Source organism: Mobula hypostoma, chromosome 4 (assembly GCF_963921235.1).
Source record: "Mobula hypostoma chromosome 4, sMobHyp1.1, whole genome shotgun sequence".
NCBI classification, from domain to species: Eukaryota; Metazoa; Chordata; class Chondrichthyes; order Myliobatiformes; family Myliobatidae; genus Mobula; species Mobula hypostoma.
In genome coordinates this window covers 60214245-60233141 of record NC_086100.1, presented here as the reverse complement: position 1 = coordinate 60233141, position 18897 = coordinate 60214245, and the positions used below count along the sequence as shown (strand labels likewise).

The 18897-nt window shown below is 41.5% G+C and overlaps 1 protein-coding gene across 7 annotated transcripts in view; it reads right to left on the bottom strand.

Moving 5' to 3' along the window:
- sptssb (serine palmitoyltransferase, small subunit B) overlaps positions 1–18897 on the bottom strand; it is a 45975-nt gene that overhangs the window by 8309 nt on the left and 18769 nt on the right. The window contains exon 1 of one of the 7 annotated variants that reach the window (XM_063044886.1): positions 2857–3024. The exons of 5 other annotated variants lie outside the window; for them this stretch is intronic. The gene's annotated coding sequence lies outside the window, so the exon portion shown is untranslated. Of the gene's footprint in view, positions 1–2674; positions 2696–2856; positions 3025–18897 lie in introns of those variants that run through there. One more of the 7 variants, XM_063044889.1, reaches the window with a different exon arrangement.

Here is an 18897-nt window from a genome sequence, read left to right as displayed (position 1 = left end):
ATCAACTGTCCAGCTCTTGGCTCCATCCCTCCCCCTCCTGTCTTCTCCTATCATTTTAGATCTCTCCCTCCCCCTCCCACTTTCAAATCTCTTACTAGCTCTTCCTTCAGTTAGTCCTGCTGAAGGGTCTCGGCCCGAAACGTCAACTGTACCTCTTCCTAGAGATGTTACCTGGTCTGCTGCGTTCACCAGCAACTTTGACGTGTGTCATGAATAACCGCCCAGTTCACCAGAAGAAAAAAAGCCACTTTTACCCCGAATGGACTACTATGTAACTTCGGATCCACTAATGGAATTAACTCTTAAATGCACTCTGAAATTCCTGTTGGCAACTCACTTCAAAGGGTACAAAGGAATAGACAGTAACTCCAGGCTTTGTCAACAAAAGAGTAAGAACGGATTTTGTGCATGTTATGATGAATTCATATTTTATGACCAGCATCTTAGACGAGCTCGTATCTTATCCAGAAGTTTGTGTAAGTACGTGCATAGGTGGGATTTAGAGGGCTATGCTCCAGGTGTAGGTCGATGGGACTGGGCAGAATAATCATTCAGCACAGACTAGTTGGGCTGAATGGTCTGTTTTGTGCTGCAGGCCTCTATGAATCTAAGCCAAGAGAAATTAATGAAGCCAATTAGTGCATGGATATGCATTTCAGAAGCTTTAGTAGGCAGACAATGGATACAGGAGGTTCAGTTCAAGACTGAATAGGGTGCAGCAGTTTGTAAACAGTCTGCTTTAGGCTTAATTCAATGGCTAGACAAGACAGAATCAAAAATAAGGATTGGACTTTCTTGAAGATTGGTTGTATGTCAAAGACTATGAAAGTATATCTGCAGGGACACTAATGAAAGGGCACTTAATAAAAAAAATTGTAACTAAACCTTTTAGCCATGATAGACAGGGAAAAGAGAAGCTGATGAAATTTCCATCATTTGTAGACCATTGGGGTACAGTTAAATGCTACTGTGAAATTAAGAATTTCTCCTCTTTCTTCTTAATTTCACAGTTGCATTTAACTGTACCCCAAGGATCTACAAATGTTGTGGAGATTTATATAGTCACATGCCACTTTCAGCACTGTGACAGCTCAGTAACCTGGCTGGAGGTTCACATATAGGATTATGGACACAGAAAATAGCCATGATTTGGGAAAGAATTCAGAGTGGAAACGAGATAGGCAGTTTGTAATACAAAAGACCTGATGGTGGTGATAGTTGAAATCTGAAAGGGAGCAGGCCAATACCCTTATAAAAGGAAATACTTTTAGTGCTCTAGTGCTATTTTGAGGGATAGGATGAGTTTAGGGAGATGGTCAGTAGGAGAGGGGCAAAAAAAAAACAGGCAATGTTGCTTTTGGGGCAATTTTGCAAGTATGAGCAAGTGAGACAGCTTACCACTAGTGTCCTGCCAAACATGGCACCATTTTCAAACGTGCACCTCCAGAATGTATTATCTTTTGAATCTCTCTTGACAACTTCATAGCTGGCTGCTTTTGTTGTATGGTTTTGCTATACTCTCCCATTGTTTATGGCCTTTTTATGATTCAGATGCCTAAAACTGCAGGCAACACTATAACTGCAGACTGATAATCTGATTGCATTCATGCTTTTGTACTCAGTGCCTCCAAATAAAAAGGTCTTTCATTTTTTACCATTTTTTTCTATTCCATTTATAACTGTGGCGAAACCAAATTTCCCTCCGGATTAATAAAGTATATCTATCTATCTATCAATAGCACTCTGACTTCCAAAGATTTTTCAACATTCTCGCCCATTCTGCAAATTGAATCTGTCGCTTGAAGTCTTTTCAATCTGTAGCATAATTTACCACCCTTCTCAATAATATCAGTAAACATATTTGACATCTCCAGGCTCACTTATGTAAGTGCCCCTGGTGCAGATCCCTGGTCAAATGGTTCCAGCTTGAAGAACTACCTCTGTTGATTTGCATTCCTTACAACAATATGGGACAACCATTCAAGCCTCACTAAGTCAGACAAAATCTGAATGACTTTTTTTTACATAACATTGGTGGTCCTTGTTAAAAATCACTTCAGTCCTGAAATTGACCTTTGGCAAATGGCATGAGCCACAAATCAGACAAAGTGATTTGATTTTAGAAATTGGCATACGCTTCAGCCTTAATGAATACCGATTTCAGACCATTCTCCTGCTTCACTGGGCTTATACTGGTCTTCATTGCTTTTAGGAACATCAGATAGGAACACGAAACGGCATTACACCAATTTAAATATACAAGCAGTCGTCCGGAGCCGATTTAAGACCCCTTTGCGCACATTATGTGCATTTTCTCTTCCAGTCTGCAGCAGTTTCCAAGGGAAATGACAAGGTAAGATCTTGTATTTAAAAAAAACATGCTCGTCCTTTTGTCAATCAGGAAACTACGAGTCTGGCTCCGCCAGCTTCAGAACAGCACTGTAATATGTAACATGCTGCGGGCTACACTTCACCCTGCTGCAGTTCTCCCCTCCCTCTGCAGCATCTTTTGAAGCTTCCTTTGAACAGTGGGTCTCCACTCTCTTTTTCTCTTTCATCATTACCGCACCGGCTCTCTGTTCCCGTTTACTCACAATGTAGCTCCCCAGCTCCTCCCGTTCTCGCCCCTGCGTCCCCACTCCCTTTCTCGGCTACTGGTGCCGCTCCCACTCACCGCACTCCGCTATTGTCGCTGCTTTGGCTCGGCAGAAAATGCCAAAGCACACTTCCACCGTCTCTCCAATTTCCCCTTAACCACCACCCCTCCCCTAGGTTCGGGGATGTCCCCGCTTCGAGCCAAAAGGTACTCCAAATCCTGTGGGTACACATCTCCCCATCCCAGTCCCTCCTCCATACCGGAGCTCCAGCCAGCCATCCAGTCGGTCCCAGGCAGACGTACTCTCCCGACTGCAGCCCCGATCGATCACTCACTCCCTCCACGTGCACTGGTTCCGGTGGCGGGATGCTTCTGCACCGCGCAATTTAAAAGGCCTCTGCTTTCATGGGCGTATGGGACCTTTTAATATCAAATCCTGATTTATCCGGTATCGTCAGGTTTAACACTCATGCTCCAGGGCAAGATTTCAGGTGGCAGCAAGTTATTGATGTATGCTGCCGTTTCAGAACACCTCGACTCTCTGATCAGCTCTTTACAACAATGTGACTGTCCGACTTGTCAATGTTTACCGAGAAATAGAAGCACTTTGCCAAAATGATGTTAAAACAAAATGTTATTTACTTTAAAGAGAATATGTAAATAAAATTCTAAAATATTTTAATATAGAATGAAATCAAAGGCTGTTAACATAAACTCCTGGTTCAAATAATGCAGAAATGTTGCTCCCAATTAATGATACCCTTAAAAATCAAACTTTGTTCATTCATGGTCTTCTGTCTTTGGATACAATTATGGGATTAAGTGGGTTGTGATAGCCATGGGTTGTGAGAAAGCAGAGAGCAGTGAACAGCTGTTCTACCAAAGGAAGAGAATAATTTATTTTAGTGCCTCAAAGGCCAGTGCTCAGAGTAGTAATGTACAGTGGTTTGATCTACTGGATTTACATTTGTAACCTGGTGGGTTTCGGACTCCTAAATGAAGATGGAAGCCATTTTTCCACTGAGCTTGTATATCGAGGAGACCCAACATAGATTGGGAGACCCCTTCACCAAACACCTACGCTCATGCGCCAGCATGATCTCTCAGTAGCCACCCATTTCAATTCTACTTCCCATTCAGATTCCAACATGTCAGTCCGTGGCCTCCCCTACTGCCGTGATGAAGCCACACTCACCTTCACCATTCCCCATTCCTGCTTACGTGGTGCTGCTCCTTCCTTTTCCCTTTCTTCCATGGCCTCCTTTCAGATTACCCCTTCTCTAGCCCTTTATATCTTTCACCAATTGAATTCCCAGCTCTTTACTTCACCCGTCCTCCTACCTTGTGCTTCTTCCTCCCCTTGCCCACCTTCTTATTCTGACTTCACATCTCTTTCTTCCAGTCCTGAAGAAGGGTCTTGGCCCAAAACACTCACTATTTTCTCTTTTCCACGGATGCTATCTGGCCTGCTGAGTTCCTCCAGCATTTTGTGTGTATTACTATAATCAAATAATGGCACCTGATTTGAGTTCAGTGGGGAGTTACCCTGCTCGTGGAGTGTTTGTCTCACTCCTATCAGGAAAGAGGCTATGTAGCAGCCACGTTGGGAACACCAGACTTAAAGAACAGTTACTTTCCCCAAGTAGTGAGGCTGATCAGTACTTCCAACCACTATCCCACCTCTGCATATCACCATACTTTATCACTTATAATGTCCTGTCAGAGTTAACTTATTTACAGACATGTCTCTGCTTAGCATCACTTCATGGACCTACAATAAATCTGTGTATATAAGTTGTCCATTTAAAAACGCAAACACGAGGAATTCTGCAGATGCTGGAAATTCAAACAACACACATCAAAGTTGCTGGTGAACGCAGCAGGCCAGGCAACATCTCTAGGAAGAGGTACAGTCGATGTTTCGGGCTGAGACCCTTCATCAGGACCCTTTGTGAATCCTGACGAAGGGTCTTGGCCTGAAACGTCGACTGTACCTCTTCCTAGAGATGCTGCCTGGCCTGCTGCGTTCACCAGCAATTTTGTTGTGTGTTGCTATATAAGCTGTCTTATGTATTTACATTTATTGTGTTTTTTATTACGGTTTTCTTATTCTGTGTTTCTTTTTGTGCTGCATCAGATCAGCAGTAACCATTATTTTGCTTTGCTTTACACTTGTGTACTAGAAATAATGTTAAACAATTTTGAATCTTGAATCTTGAAGTACATAGTACTTCCGTATTATTATTTTGACTGTGTAATCTGTTCTGTTTCAACAGAGTTTTGGCAATGAAAACCCATTTCATGATCAACATTGATAAGTGGGAAATATCACAAATATTCTCTATCAATGATGTCTTTGTCAACTGGTAAACTTGCCAGGATAGCTTAACCTCACTCTCAAGGCATTTCTGAGGTGGATCTTAATCAATTTCACTTTGAAATGCATCGGACTATGCCAATCAGCTGGGAACTGACTCCTCAGTAAAAGATTCTGCATACAGCCCTGCTCAAAATAACTCTTGAGAACAAGCATTAAGAACAGAGAGAAAAAAAACAAGAAATACTCAGTGCATGGGAAACAGAGTTAATGTTTCGTCGTAAGTGTTCTGATGTTCCTTGACCTAAAATTTTAACTCTGTTTCACTTTCCACAATGAGTGTTTTCAACATTTTTACTTTTCTTTAACTTTTCATGTTCACTTCAAATTTTGCCTATTAAAAATGTTTTATATATAATTATGAGACATAACCAGGGTAGGTATACTTTTATCCCCCAAGAGGCGAAATGTTAACTAATGGAGGCCACAGGTTTAAGGTGAGGGAAGAAAGTCTTAAAGGAGATTTTAGAGGCAAGGCTCTTTCTACAGGGAGTGGTACATACTCAGAATGGGGGCAGCTGCAGCAAGATTTAAGATACACTTAGACAGGTTGAGAACTGAGGGATATGGGCCATTTGCAGGCAAATGGGGTAAGTTTAATTTGGCATCACGTTTAGTGCAAGCATGATGGGTTAAAGCATTGTACTTTATATGTACTTTCTATGTTCAGATTTCCGTAATTATTTCCAGTTTCTTTTGAGATCAGGCATCTGGTTAGATGCTGGTGATTAACACTCATGGTTTCATTTTGCAGGTGAGACAAAGCTTGCAAACAGTTGGAATAGCAGATTATTAGGAGGATATATATGCAGACTGGGGAAACACATAGCATATTTTACCATGCTATTTAAGTTGTAGGATGTTATGAAATGGAAAAAAAAATCTTAATGATACTTTGATCAAGAATATTGGCAATGAATATGTATACTTAGTTTTAGAACCATAGAAACTACAGCACAGAAACAGGCCTTTTGGCCCTTCTTGGCTGTGCCGAACCATTTTCTGCCTAGTCCCACTGACCTGCACACGGACCATATCCCTCCATACACCTCCCATCCATGTATCTGTCCAATTTATTCTTAAATGTTAAAAAAGAACCCGCATTTACCACCTCGTCTGGCAGCTCATTCCATACTCCCACCACTCTCTGTGTGAAGAAGCCCCCCACAATGTTCCCTTTAAACTTTTCCCCCCTCACCCTTAACCCATGTCCTCTGGTTTTTTTCTCCCCTTGCCTCAGTGGAAAAAGCCTGCTTGCATTCACTCTATCTATACCCATCATAATTTTATATACCTCTATCAAATCTTCCCTCATTCTTCTACGCTCCAGGGAATAAAGTCCTAACCTATTCAACCTTTCTCTGCAACTGAGTTTCTCAAGTCCCGGCAACATCCTTGTAAACCTTCTCTGCACTCTTTCAACATTATTTATATCCTTCCTGTAATTTGGTGACCAAAACTGAACACAATACTCCAGATTCGGCCTCACCAATGCCTTATACAACCTCATCATAACATTCCAGCTCTTATACTCAATACTTCGATTAATAAAGGCCAATGTGCCAAAAGCTCTCTTTACGACCCTATCTACCTGTGACGACACTTTTAGGGAATTTTGTATCTGTATTCCCAGATCCCTCTGTTCCACTGCACTCCTCAGTGCCTTACCATTAACCCTGTATGTTCTATGTTGGTTTGTCCTTCCAACGTGCAATACCTCACACTTGTCAGTATTAAACTCCATCTGCCATTTTTCAGCCCATTTTTCCAGATGATCCAAGTCCCTCTGCAGGCTCTGAAAACCTTCCTCACTGTCTACTACACCTCCAATCTTTGTATCATCAGCAAACTTGCTGATCCAATTTACCACATTATCATCCAGATCATTGATATAGAGGACAAATAACAATGGACCCAGCACTGATCCCTGTGGCACACCACTAGTCATAGGCCTCCACTCAGAGAAGCAATTCTCTACCACCACTCTCTGGCTTCTTCCATCGAGCCAATGTCTAATCCAATTTACCACCTCTCCACGTATACCTAGCGACTGAAATTTCCTAACTAACCTCCCAGGCGGGACCTTGTCAAAGGCCTTACTGAAGTCCATGTAGACAATATCCACTGCCTTCCCTTCATCCAATTTCCCGGTAACCTCCTTGAAAAACTCCAACAGATTGGTCAAACATGACCTACCACGCACAAAGTCATGTTATTCTAACAATTTCAATTTAATTGAAAATATACTTAGTGACCAAGCCAAGTCTGGGAACCTTTGTAGTTTGCAACTGCGACCTTTTACTTTTGCAGAATTGTTGCAATGAAATATAAAACAACACTCAACAAGAGCAACATAATCTTACATCAATTCAAATGGCAAACCATGATTCCTGTAACTGCATCAAAAATACAAGTCCATCAAGACCATTCTGTATTAGACTGTTACCATGGCCACCAAACTGGTATTTGTTCAGTAAACTTAATCCTGCTCTCAATTAAATAGGTGGTGCAGCAATGGGAATGAACTATTTTAACAATGCTAGCTAAGGTCTTACTGGAGAATCACGAAAGCTTTAGAGAGTTACTCAACAATGTGGAAAATTACCCTGTTTACAAAAAGAAGTACAAATTCAATCCAATTAATTGCCAAGCAATCAGTCCACTCTTAGTCATCAGTTTAGTGCTAGAAGGCATCTTCAACAATTATGAAAAGAGGAATTTAGTCACTGATGATCAAACCACTCATGGTCAGGACCACTCAGCTCTAGACCTCATTATATCCTTGATGAGCAAGCTGAACCCTGGGGTGAAGTGTGAATGAATGCACTTGATATTAAGGCAGTATTCCACCTCACAGGGAATCAATTATTTCCAGTAAAAGAAAAGACAATTGGTATGAAAACTCTCCAGTGGCTGGAGTCATTTCTTGTACAAGGAATCAGCTCAGAAACAGGGTTTGCTGTGGTGAGTGACGCTCGTCCTGACTTTCAAAGTCTTTCCTACATCTTCAATGCACAATAAGGAATGTGTCTGAATAACCTTCACTTGCCTGGCTGGACACTGAATATCAACACCATGCTGAGAAAAGCCCCCAGGCCACCACCCTAAGCATTCATTACCTATACAACCAGTGCACAGAGACCATCAAGATAACGTCTATACTTTTTAAAAATTATAGTGTTTACTTTTTTAAAATTGCCTTGATAACATCTCCAAAACCTTCTGTAAAGAATAAAAAGAGCAGTAGGTGTACTGAATCTGCAGCTTCACCTCCATATTCCCTTCCCAGTTGTATATCATCTCGACTTGGAAATGTATTGATATTCATTCATTGTTTTTGGATCTAAATGTTGGAACTGCCTTCCTAAAAACTGTGGGAGGACTTTTGTCAAAAGAATTAGGTACCGCCTTTTGTAAGACTGCTCAATTTATGCCATACATTGCTCAGTTTTCTGCGTAATCAAGTTAATAGGTGAGTAAAGAGTGAGAGGGCTATTTATCAGATCGAATTGATTGATGGCAGAAGATTGTTTTATTTTCACATACACATAAGTGGTTAGGAAGAAATTTGATGAACATAGAACATAGAATAGTACAGCACATTACAGGCCCTTCAGCCCACAGTGTTGTGCCAACCCTCAAACCCTGTCTCCCATATAACCCCCCACCTTGAATTCCTCCATATTCCTGTCTAGTAGTCTCTTAAACTTCACGAGTGTATCTGCCTCCACCACTGACTCAGGCAGTGCATTCCACACACCAACCACTCTCTGAGTAAAAAACCTTCCTCTAATATCCCCCTTGAACTTCCCACCCCTTACCTTAAAGCCATGTCCTCTTGTATTGAGCAGCTGTGCCCTGGGGAAGAGGCGCTGGCTATCCACTCTATCTATTCCTCTTATTACCTTGTACACCTCTATCATGTCTCCTCTCATTGTCCTTCTCTCCAAAGAGTAAAGCCCTAGCTCCCTTAATCGCTGATAAGGGACAAGGAGCGTCCTGGTAAATCTCCTCTGTACCCTTTCCAATGCTTCCACATCCTTCCTATAGTGAGGTGACCAGAACTGGACACAGTATTCCAAGTGTGGCCTAACCAGAGTTTTATAGAGCTGCATCATTACATCGCGACTCTTAAACTCTATCCGTCGATTTATGAAAGCTAACACCCCATAAGCTTTCTTAACTACCCTATCTACCTGTGAGGCAACTTTCAGAGATCTGTGGACATGTACCCCTAGATCCCTGTGCTCCTCCACACTACCAAGTATCCTGCCATTTACTTTGTACTCTGCCTTGGAGTTTGTCCTTCCAAAGTGTACCACCTCACACTTCTCCGGGTTGAACTCCATCTGCCACTTCTCAGCCCACTTCTGCAACCTAACAATGTCTCTCTGCAATCTTCGAAAATCCTCTACACTATCTATAACACCACCAACCTTTGTGTCATCTGCAAACTTTCCAACCCACCCTTCTACCCCCACATCCAGGTCGTTAATAAAAATCATGAAAAGTAGAGGTCTCAGAACAGATCCTTGTGGGACACCACTAGTCACAATCCTCCAATCTGAATGTACTCCCTCCACCATGACCTTCTGCAGGCAAGCCAATTCTGAATCCACCTGGTCAAACCTCCCTGGATCCCATGCCTTCTAACTTTCTGAATAAGCCTACCGTGTGGAACCTTGTCAAATGCCTTACTAAAATCCATATAGATCACATCCACTGCACTACCCTCATCTATATGCCTGGTCACCTCCTGAAAGAACTCTATCAGGCTTGGCAGACACGATCTGCCCTTCACAAAGCCATGCTGACTGTCCCTGATCAGACCATGATTCTCTAAATGCCCAGAGATCCTATCTCTAAGAATCTTTTCCAACAGCTTTCCCACCACAGACATAAGGCTCACTGGTCTATAATTACTCGGACTATCCCCACTACCTTTTTTGAACAAGGGGACAACATTCGCCTCCCTCCAATCCTCCGGTACCATTCCCATGGACAACGAGGAGATAATGATCCTAGCCAGAGGCTCAGCAACCTCTTCCCTCGCCTCATGGAGCAGCCTGGGGAATATTCCGTCAGGCCCCGGGGACTTATTCGTCCTAATGTAGTTTAACAACTCCAACACCTCCTCTCCCTTAATATCAACATGCTCCAGAACATCAACCTCACTCATATTGTCTCACCATCATCAAGTTCCCTCTCATTGGTGAATACCGAAGAGAAGTATTCATTGAGGACCTTGCTCACCTCCACAGCCTCCAGGCACATCTTCCCACCTTTATCTCTAATCAGTCCTACCTTCACTCCTGTCATCCTTTTGTTCTTCACATAATTGAAGAATGCCTTGGGGTTTTCCTTTACCCTACTCTCCAAGGCCTTCTCATGCCCCCATCTTGCTCTTCTCAGCCCCTTCTAAGCTCCTTTCTTGCTACCCTATATTCCTCATTATACCCATCTGATCCTTGCTTCCTAAACCTCATGTATGCTGCTTTCTTCCACCTGACTAGATTTTCCACCTCACTTGTCACCTTCCTTCACCCTACCATTCTTTATCTTCCTCACCGGCACAAATGTATCCCTAACATCCTGCAAGAGATCTCTAAACATTGACCACATGTCCATAGTACATTTCCCTGCAAACACATCATCCCAATTCACACCTGCAAGTTCCAGCCTTATAGCCTCATAATTCGTCCTTCCCCAATTAAAAATTTTCCTGTCCTCTCTGATTCTCTCCTTTTCCATGGTAATGCTAAAGGCCAGGGAGCGGTGGTCACTGTCCCCCAGATGCTCACCCGCTGAGAGATCTGTGACCTGACCCGGTTCATTACCTAGTACTAGATCTAGTATGGCATTACCCCGGTCGGCCTGTCCACATACTGTGACAGGAATCTGTCCCGGACACAAAACTCTGCCCCATCTAAACCCTTGGAGCTAATCAGGTGCCAATCAATATTAGGGAAGTTAAAGTCACCCATGATAACAACCCTGTTATTTTTGTACCTTTCCAAAATCTTGAGAAATGAGATCTGTGAATGGATAAAACACAGTTATTTAAGTCTTTAATTTTTCTACAAATTAATCATACAAAAGTGTAAAATTGTATTCTGAAATTCAGGTGAAGAGGTAACTGAGAGTTACTTTTGGAACTGTTGAATTTATGTTGTAATATGAGATATTTCCCCAAACACGAGCAAAATGACTGTAGTTAAAGAAAATGAAACTCTTCTGGTGTATCCAGTTTTTGAATTAAATTGACAGCAATGTTGGTCAATTCTGCTCCCATTTGATTGGACTGGCCACATACAGGAGCTGTTCTGTTTGAATGGAGCTCTTTTTTTCCCCTAGCAACAGTGCTTTCAGGCCTCCTGAAAGCTTTGGCAACTTGGAAACCCTGCGGTGGAATTTAATAGCATACTGTCTCCACAAAATTCTCCCAAACCATTGGCAGGATAGGTAAATAAATGTCAGGGATTGATGCAGGATCTCAATCTGAAACAATCACAATTTCTTTCCTCCCATTGATGCTGCATGGCCCGCTAATTTCCTCTAGCGCAATGTTTTTTGCTGCTGATTCTGGTATCTGCAGTCTCTTGTGATTTCAAATAGATATCTGTGTTATCTTACATTTTTAGCACTGAAGTTCCAATAGGCAGATCATATCATCTGCATCACTACCGTCAGGCTCCTGGTCCTACTCCAAGCTTGTGGTTTGTGGATCACGTTTAATTTTATAGATACTATTAAAGTTGATGGTGAAGTGTGTTATTCAAGAGTGCAACAGGATCTTAATCAACTGGGCCAGTGGCTTTTAATTGAGAGAAATGGAAGGTATTGCATTTTGGTAATGCAAAGTAGAGCAAGGCCCTGGGGAGTATTGTAGAGCAAAAAGACTTAGGGGTATGGATAAATAGATCCTTGAAATGATAACGTAGGTTGACAGGGTGGTGAAGAAGGCATTTGGCACATTTGAATACAGGAGTTGGGATGTCATGTTACAGCTGTACAAGATGTTCGTAAGCCCACATTTGAGTACGCTTGTGGCTGACCTGCGATGGGAAAGATGTTATTAAACTGGAGAGAATGCGAAAGAGGTTTCCAAAAATGTTACTGGGATTGAAGGGTTTGGGTTATATGGAGAGGTTAGGTTAGCTAAGACATTTTTCCCTGGCGAGTAGCAGCTGAGGAATGGTCTTATAGAGATTTATGAAATCAAGAGGTGTGTATATAAGGTGAATAGCAAATCTTTTGTTGCAGGGTAAGAAAGCCCAAAGCTGGAGGGCTTGGGTTTAAAGTGAGGCAGGGAAGATGTAAAGGGGGAGTGACAGGCATCGTGTTCATACAGAGGGTGGCAAGTATATGAAACGAGCTGCCAAAGGAAATGGTAAACTATGTACAACTATGACATTTTAAAGGCCTATGGACAAGGACATGGATAAGAAAAGTTAAGAGGGATATGGGCCAAATGCGGGAAAATGGGACAAGTTCAGCCAGGCAATGTGGTCAGTGTGGACAAGTTGGGAAGAAGAACCCTTGTCCCTGCTGTATAGCCCCATGACTTTATGACTAAGCTATACTATGATAAAAGAATTCAAGGAGGACAAACTAGGGATTTAAGTGAGTAAAGAAGGATGTTAAGTACAGACTCATAAAGCTGGTAAGATCATCACATCAAGTAAGCCATTTGATCATTGTCAGTGTTTACACATCAGATAAGCCTCCTACCCCTGTAACTGTAGTTTTCCTCGCTGAATTACCCTATATCACTGTCCTCATGTAAGCACCAAGACTTCAATTTGAGAATGTTTATGTCAAATGCTTTAACCTTGTCACTTGTTGGTAACTTTCACATTCTTAGTGGTCGCTGCCTACAGAAATTCCTCCTAACTTCTTTGTATGCTGATTTTATGGTTTTATGATGTCTATATCCTTTAGACTCTCCCAGAGTTTCTGTTTCTCCGTATTAGCCCCAGTGAATTTGTTTCATTTGAAGATTTGCACTTGCTTTTCCTGATTCCAGGCAGATGAGCTCCAGAGCAAATTTTCCCAATATTTGCTTCCTCCCCCTTCTAACTGGATCATTAACAAACAACCGTACACTTAGGGTGATTGAGAGGGTAAGGCCGGAATGCAATGCTCAGCTGTTTATTGGTACAGAACAGGTGAAGGTACTGTATAGACATTTTCCTTTGGTTTAGGTATAATAGCAGATGCCAGAAACTGTGTACCAGGATTTATGTGTGCAAGAAGGTAACAACTGCAAAATGTCCAGTATGACAAATTCATCAACAATAAACCACATTGCTTTTAAAAACTCCTAAAAATCTTCTACAGGAGTCAGAGAGGCCCATCTGGGAAGATGCTAAGCTAACCTAGCAAAACCAACCAAGCAATGTGAGTCATTTATGCTTGTAGTTGGTCTGAGCTGCAGAGATGATCTGAAAGGTAATGAGCCTTCTATAGAATCTAGTATTTGAAAATCAACCCATCAAAAAAAGATTAAGTTTGGGCAGGAATTGTGCATTCTGCACAATATTCTCTGTTAAAACTGAAAAATAGAGTTCTGTCACAGTTTGTCTAAATTCTTGGTCTAGTCTCTATTGTACTAAATATTATTAATTTATAAGTTCCAGCCCAATGTCTTGTGTTAATATTTGTCCAGATAAATTTAACTGCAATTGATTTAATAAAATACAAAAATATTTTACTTAATTCAAATGCTATTTCATTTGAATTAAATTGAATTTGCAATCTTAGATATGTTGATTGAAGTGGCTGGAATGGCTTATCATAGTGAAGCAGCAGTTCCATCCAGACCTGGGGGACTCTCCCTGTGGTGTTTGCATGTTCTTCTTGTAATCGCATGAGTGTTCCAGGTTCGTTCATATTCCAAAGGTATGCTGGTGAGTTAAATAGCACCTGTAATTTATCACTTGCAATAGGTGTAAGAATCAAAGGGGAATGGGTGGGCACGTGAGAGAGAATAAGTTGTAAGTGCATTAGGAAAATACAGAGAAGAAAATGGGATGGATCAGATTGTTTTGTTGGGAACCAGCATGGATCTGATGGGTTGATTTTCATCCTGTGTTATACATGTGGGTTCTGTTCTAGTTATAGACGTAGAACCACATGTGTGCATCCTTGATGGCAACCATAGCCTAGACACTTTTCTCAGGAGTGAGAACATGTCGCCAACTTTGGCAATATAACGGCAAGAATCCCAATGCAGCCTCTGTAAAGCTTTTCAACAATTTTCCTTAACAAATGCAAACTTATTGTCACAACCAGGGATGTGGCAGCACAGCAGAGACGGCAATTGTGCTCGGAAATATGCATGTGCCAGCTAATTATCATTTCATTGTGATAGTATTTAACTCCATTCTTTCCATCATAGTGCTTGTTGAGACTTGAACCCTTCGCTGCCTGCTAACATTTAGCCTTGCCTGAGAAATTGGACTGTTGAGTCAACTGACTCTGAAGACTAGCGGTATTCATTTTATATTTAGTTAATCCTTTCAGCCGCAGTGTAGGCTTGGTTTTCTACTTGAGAGTTTTAGTTAACGGCCCTGTTTGGCCTTAACTTTTAGTGTTTATTGTTTTCTTTTCCCTCTAACTCTGTTCGCATTAAAGTCTATGAACTATCGACCTGCTTCAGTGTCTCTCACTGCGCACTTGGGCCATATCCAAACCCGCTGAAACTTATAGCCATCCAGAAATACAGGATCAGAACCAGGAACAGGATCAATGGCATAGTGGAAAACGGTTAAAAGGAGAAAAGGCTTCATCACCAAGGACACCCTTGAAGAAGTTAGCCTGCAAACAGTCCCTGGTTCCACAAATAAGTACTTGCATTTATACAACACACAAAATTTCCCAAAATGTCTTATTGCTGACTGGTGGATCCAGCCCTTCTTTTGTGAGCTTATGTCACATTATGAATAATTGATAGTTTTCAAATAAACCTAGTCAAAGGAAGTAGACTACAAAAATGATAAGTTTGAATTTATGTAACACCTATCATGACTTTGGTTTCCTTAAAATGCTTTATATAAATTTACTTCTGAACTATAATGGAAGAAATATTGCAAACTTTTATTTGCACAGCCAACTCCCACAAACAGAGATGTAAAGACCAGTAATCTGTTTTATATTTATATTGATTGACAGATAATATTATCCAGGACTCAAAGGAAAACTTCCTTGCTCTTCTTTGAAACAGCACTGTGGTTGTTGAGCAGGTGGGTCGTGCCTTGGTTTAACACCTGTTTGGAAGAGAAAGTGCATCAATCCCTTGACCCAGCACTGTCGTCTATGTCTGGAGTTTTCAGAGCCTTAAAACCAGAACCTTCTGGCTCAAGTGCGAGTGCACCCATTGATTGAGAGCTGATGCTGGAAGAAGTTGGCGATGAACAAGCCTAGTGAACAGCAAAGGTTATCAAGCAACATCACGATATTTAAGAACATAAAACATGGAACTTTTCTCTGCAGGTGCTTCAAATATAATGAGAATTGACGAAGTAATGGGAAGCTTAGTACTGGGGCTACCACAAGAAGGCAATGCTGGTGACTCCAATTATGGATAAAACAATCATAAGCAGGTTTTGGTATAAGTAGCATTGAAATACCACTCCTGCAATGGTGAAACTACTTAATGGGGCAGTTATTAGCATCTTCATTTTGGCTTCTGAAAGGCGTTGCTTGCATGGTGAGGGAATGCAATAGCCTGTTCAGCAAGATGTTTATGAACTAAACCTCTTACACTTATCTGAAGACCAAGTAGTTATATTACTTCATTAAAAAGGTGTAAATAAGATGTCTACAATGTCTTACTCTATCAACATAAATCAGCAGGTTATGTATATGAATTACCTGCCTTTCTGTGACAAGGAGAATATGAAAGAAAAATGGAATAAAAAAAACAATTCCAGATGGACGTAAATCTGGAATAAAACAGATAATGTTGGGAAAAACGTGGAATGTCAGAAAATGAAAGAGAAACAGTCAGCGGTTTAGGTTCCTCTAACGGAATCAATATGTCAGTTCCGTTAGCTTAGATAAATTACATAATTGTCAGCAAATTTTTTCAAAAGTGTTGCTTCCTCAGTTTGATTAATAGGACTGGATGTTACAATCCCTAAAGTTTCTGCACTGCACTTGACTTGAGTGGAAGTAGTTCTTAAAGATGACCACTAGATGATGTTACTACCATTATGACACATCTTCAGTTGTGTACCTCGACATCACTGGGTGTTTTGGCCTTTTATCACAAGACACCCTCAGCCGACGCAGGCCCACCACAGGCTGATCAGACCTGGGTGTGTGTCACATGGTTAGTCTCTAGATGGTCACTTTAGCCCAGACAGCATCCCTTCTTTTCAGCCACAGCCAGTGACTGCTCATTTCGGCAAGTGCTTGGATTGCCTTCCTATGGCCTGCCCTCTGACTCCTACTTCCCTCAGCAGCCTTACGGTGGAACTGGCTACAAAGCCCCTGCACCCCACCTCAAATGGGCACACTTTTATATCCCAGCCTTGGTCCTCTGTTTCAACTGCAAGGTTGGCATATCACTGCCTTTTCCATTCGTAAGCCTTATCCACAGCATCCTCCCAGGGGACCGTCAGCTCAATGATAAAGACGCGCCATTGGGAGTTGGACCAAAGGACCAGGTCAGGCCACAGGATGGTCGTTGCAATTTCAGATGGGAAGGTAAGTTTCTGACCTAAATCAACATGCATTCCCCAGTCCCTGGCTGCACTCAGTGGGCATGAGTCGTGAGGCAAGGGGTTAGGCCCCAGTTTCTCTCCTTCCTGGATGAAAGATGGTAGTTGTGGGATCATTGTCTGGGCATTGAGAGGCCTGGCGTTGATGGTTACTCTCTTACACTCAAGTTCAGCTGCCGAACACCTCAGCACTTGGTTGTGTCGCCAGGTGTATCTGCCTTATATTAGACTGGTCTTGCAACTAACCAAGATGTGCTTGAGGGATGCCGGAGCTGCGCACAGAGGGCAGGCTGGATCCTCTCCCAGCCAGAATTTTTTTTTGATTATGATAGACCACTTGGTGCTGAACTCAAATGTAATTTCAGACTACTTGTATCACGTAGGAATTTGGAAAAATAAATGAACTTTTATTGAATATTATGCGTTACTTGCATTATGCTGTTGACGCTTTGCAAAAGTTCAACTAAACTAAAAATGTCTTGTTGACGATTTTCCTTTCTACTGGGTGTCTGAGGCTTCTCGCTAAAACGTCCAACAATAATCAGCCATCATTGATGGATTCCAGTTGCCCTGATACCGTTTCTCCATGACCACAATATCCTGGTGAAACCTTTCACCATGCTCATCACTGACAGCACAAAGATTTGCAGAGAAGAAGTCTAAATGGGAATGCAGAAAATGAATGTTTTGTGACATATTGCGCTTCATGGTCTTGTGTACTTGTAGCACATCGTCAACTAGTTGCACATAGTTTGGTGCTCTCTAGCTGCCAAGAAAATTTTCAGCAACGTGATCTTGAAGAATATTTGACTTGTTTTCCCAGATCATGCTCAACAAAACACTGGACAAAGCAAACACTGACAGTTTCCAATCTGAGTTTAAACAGGAAAGTGGCTATTTTCATTAACAAGCACTTAACCTTCATCTTGAAGACCATCCAAACAAGGATACAAGCAGGAGAAAATCTGCAGACGCTGGAAATCCAAGCAACAAGCACAAAATGCTGGAGGAACTCAGCAGCTCAGGTGGTATCTATGGAAAAGAGTAAATAGTCGACGCTTCGGGCTGAGATCCTCCATCAGGACTAGAAAAAGATAAGGGCAGAGTCATCAGCTAATGTTTCCATAGAGCACCTTAATTCTTCCTGAATATAAATGGACACAACAGTGGACTTCTAAGCTGCACCATCTATCTCAAGATGAATGGGGTTTCAATTAATATGACACATCTAGAATGATGTACCTATCTAGAATTATGCCATTATAATGGACTAAGTCTCAAATAACAATCAACTGGAGTATAAGAAAGAGACAGAAAACTTAATGATATAGTTTCTGACATCTGTCCTAGTCCATCCAAGAAAACTCACCTATACCTCTACTTCCCCAGAAGGCAGAAGAAATTAGCCATGTTCCCTTTGACCCTCACCAATTCTTATCCACGCCTATAGAAAACATCCTGTTTGGATACATATCAGCTTGGTATGGCAGCTGCTCTGCCCTTGACCATAAGAAACTTCAGAGATTTGTGGCCACAGGTCAGCACATCATAACCTCCCCTCCATGCCTAGATAAAGCAGCAAACATAATGAATGACCTCATCCATCCCAGACATTCCCTCTTCTCCCTTCTCTTGTCAGGCATAAGATACAAAAGCCTGATAGCATGCACTAACAGTCTCAAGGAGAGCCTCTTACCCACTGCTAGAAGACCATTAAATGGTCCTCCAGTATGATAAGATGGCCTCTTGATCTCACAATCTACCTTGTACCTTATTGTCAACCTGCACTGTACTTTGCCTGTAACTATAACATCATTCTGTATTCTGTTATTGTCTTTCTTGCCCTACCTCAGTGCCCCGTTTTAATGAGATGATCTGTATAGATGGTATGCAAAACAAGTTTCTCACTAACTTTAATACATGTGACAACAATAAACCAATTTATCAATTTGCCAATTTAAATTTTATGTGAACAATTTTTATGCTGGAGAATGCACTTGAATAACTAATCAAATTTAAACAAAAATGACTCTAAGATGATTTATGCCCTATTTTAGATACTCATTTTTCAAACTGTTATGTACCAATTAATCCCATATCTTAATTGCCTATTTTCCTTCTTGGCCCAGCTCACTCATTATGAAGGTTAAAATGCTACTCCAACATTCCAGTGCTACTTTATGTAATCAATATACCAG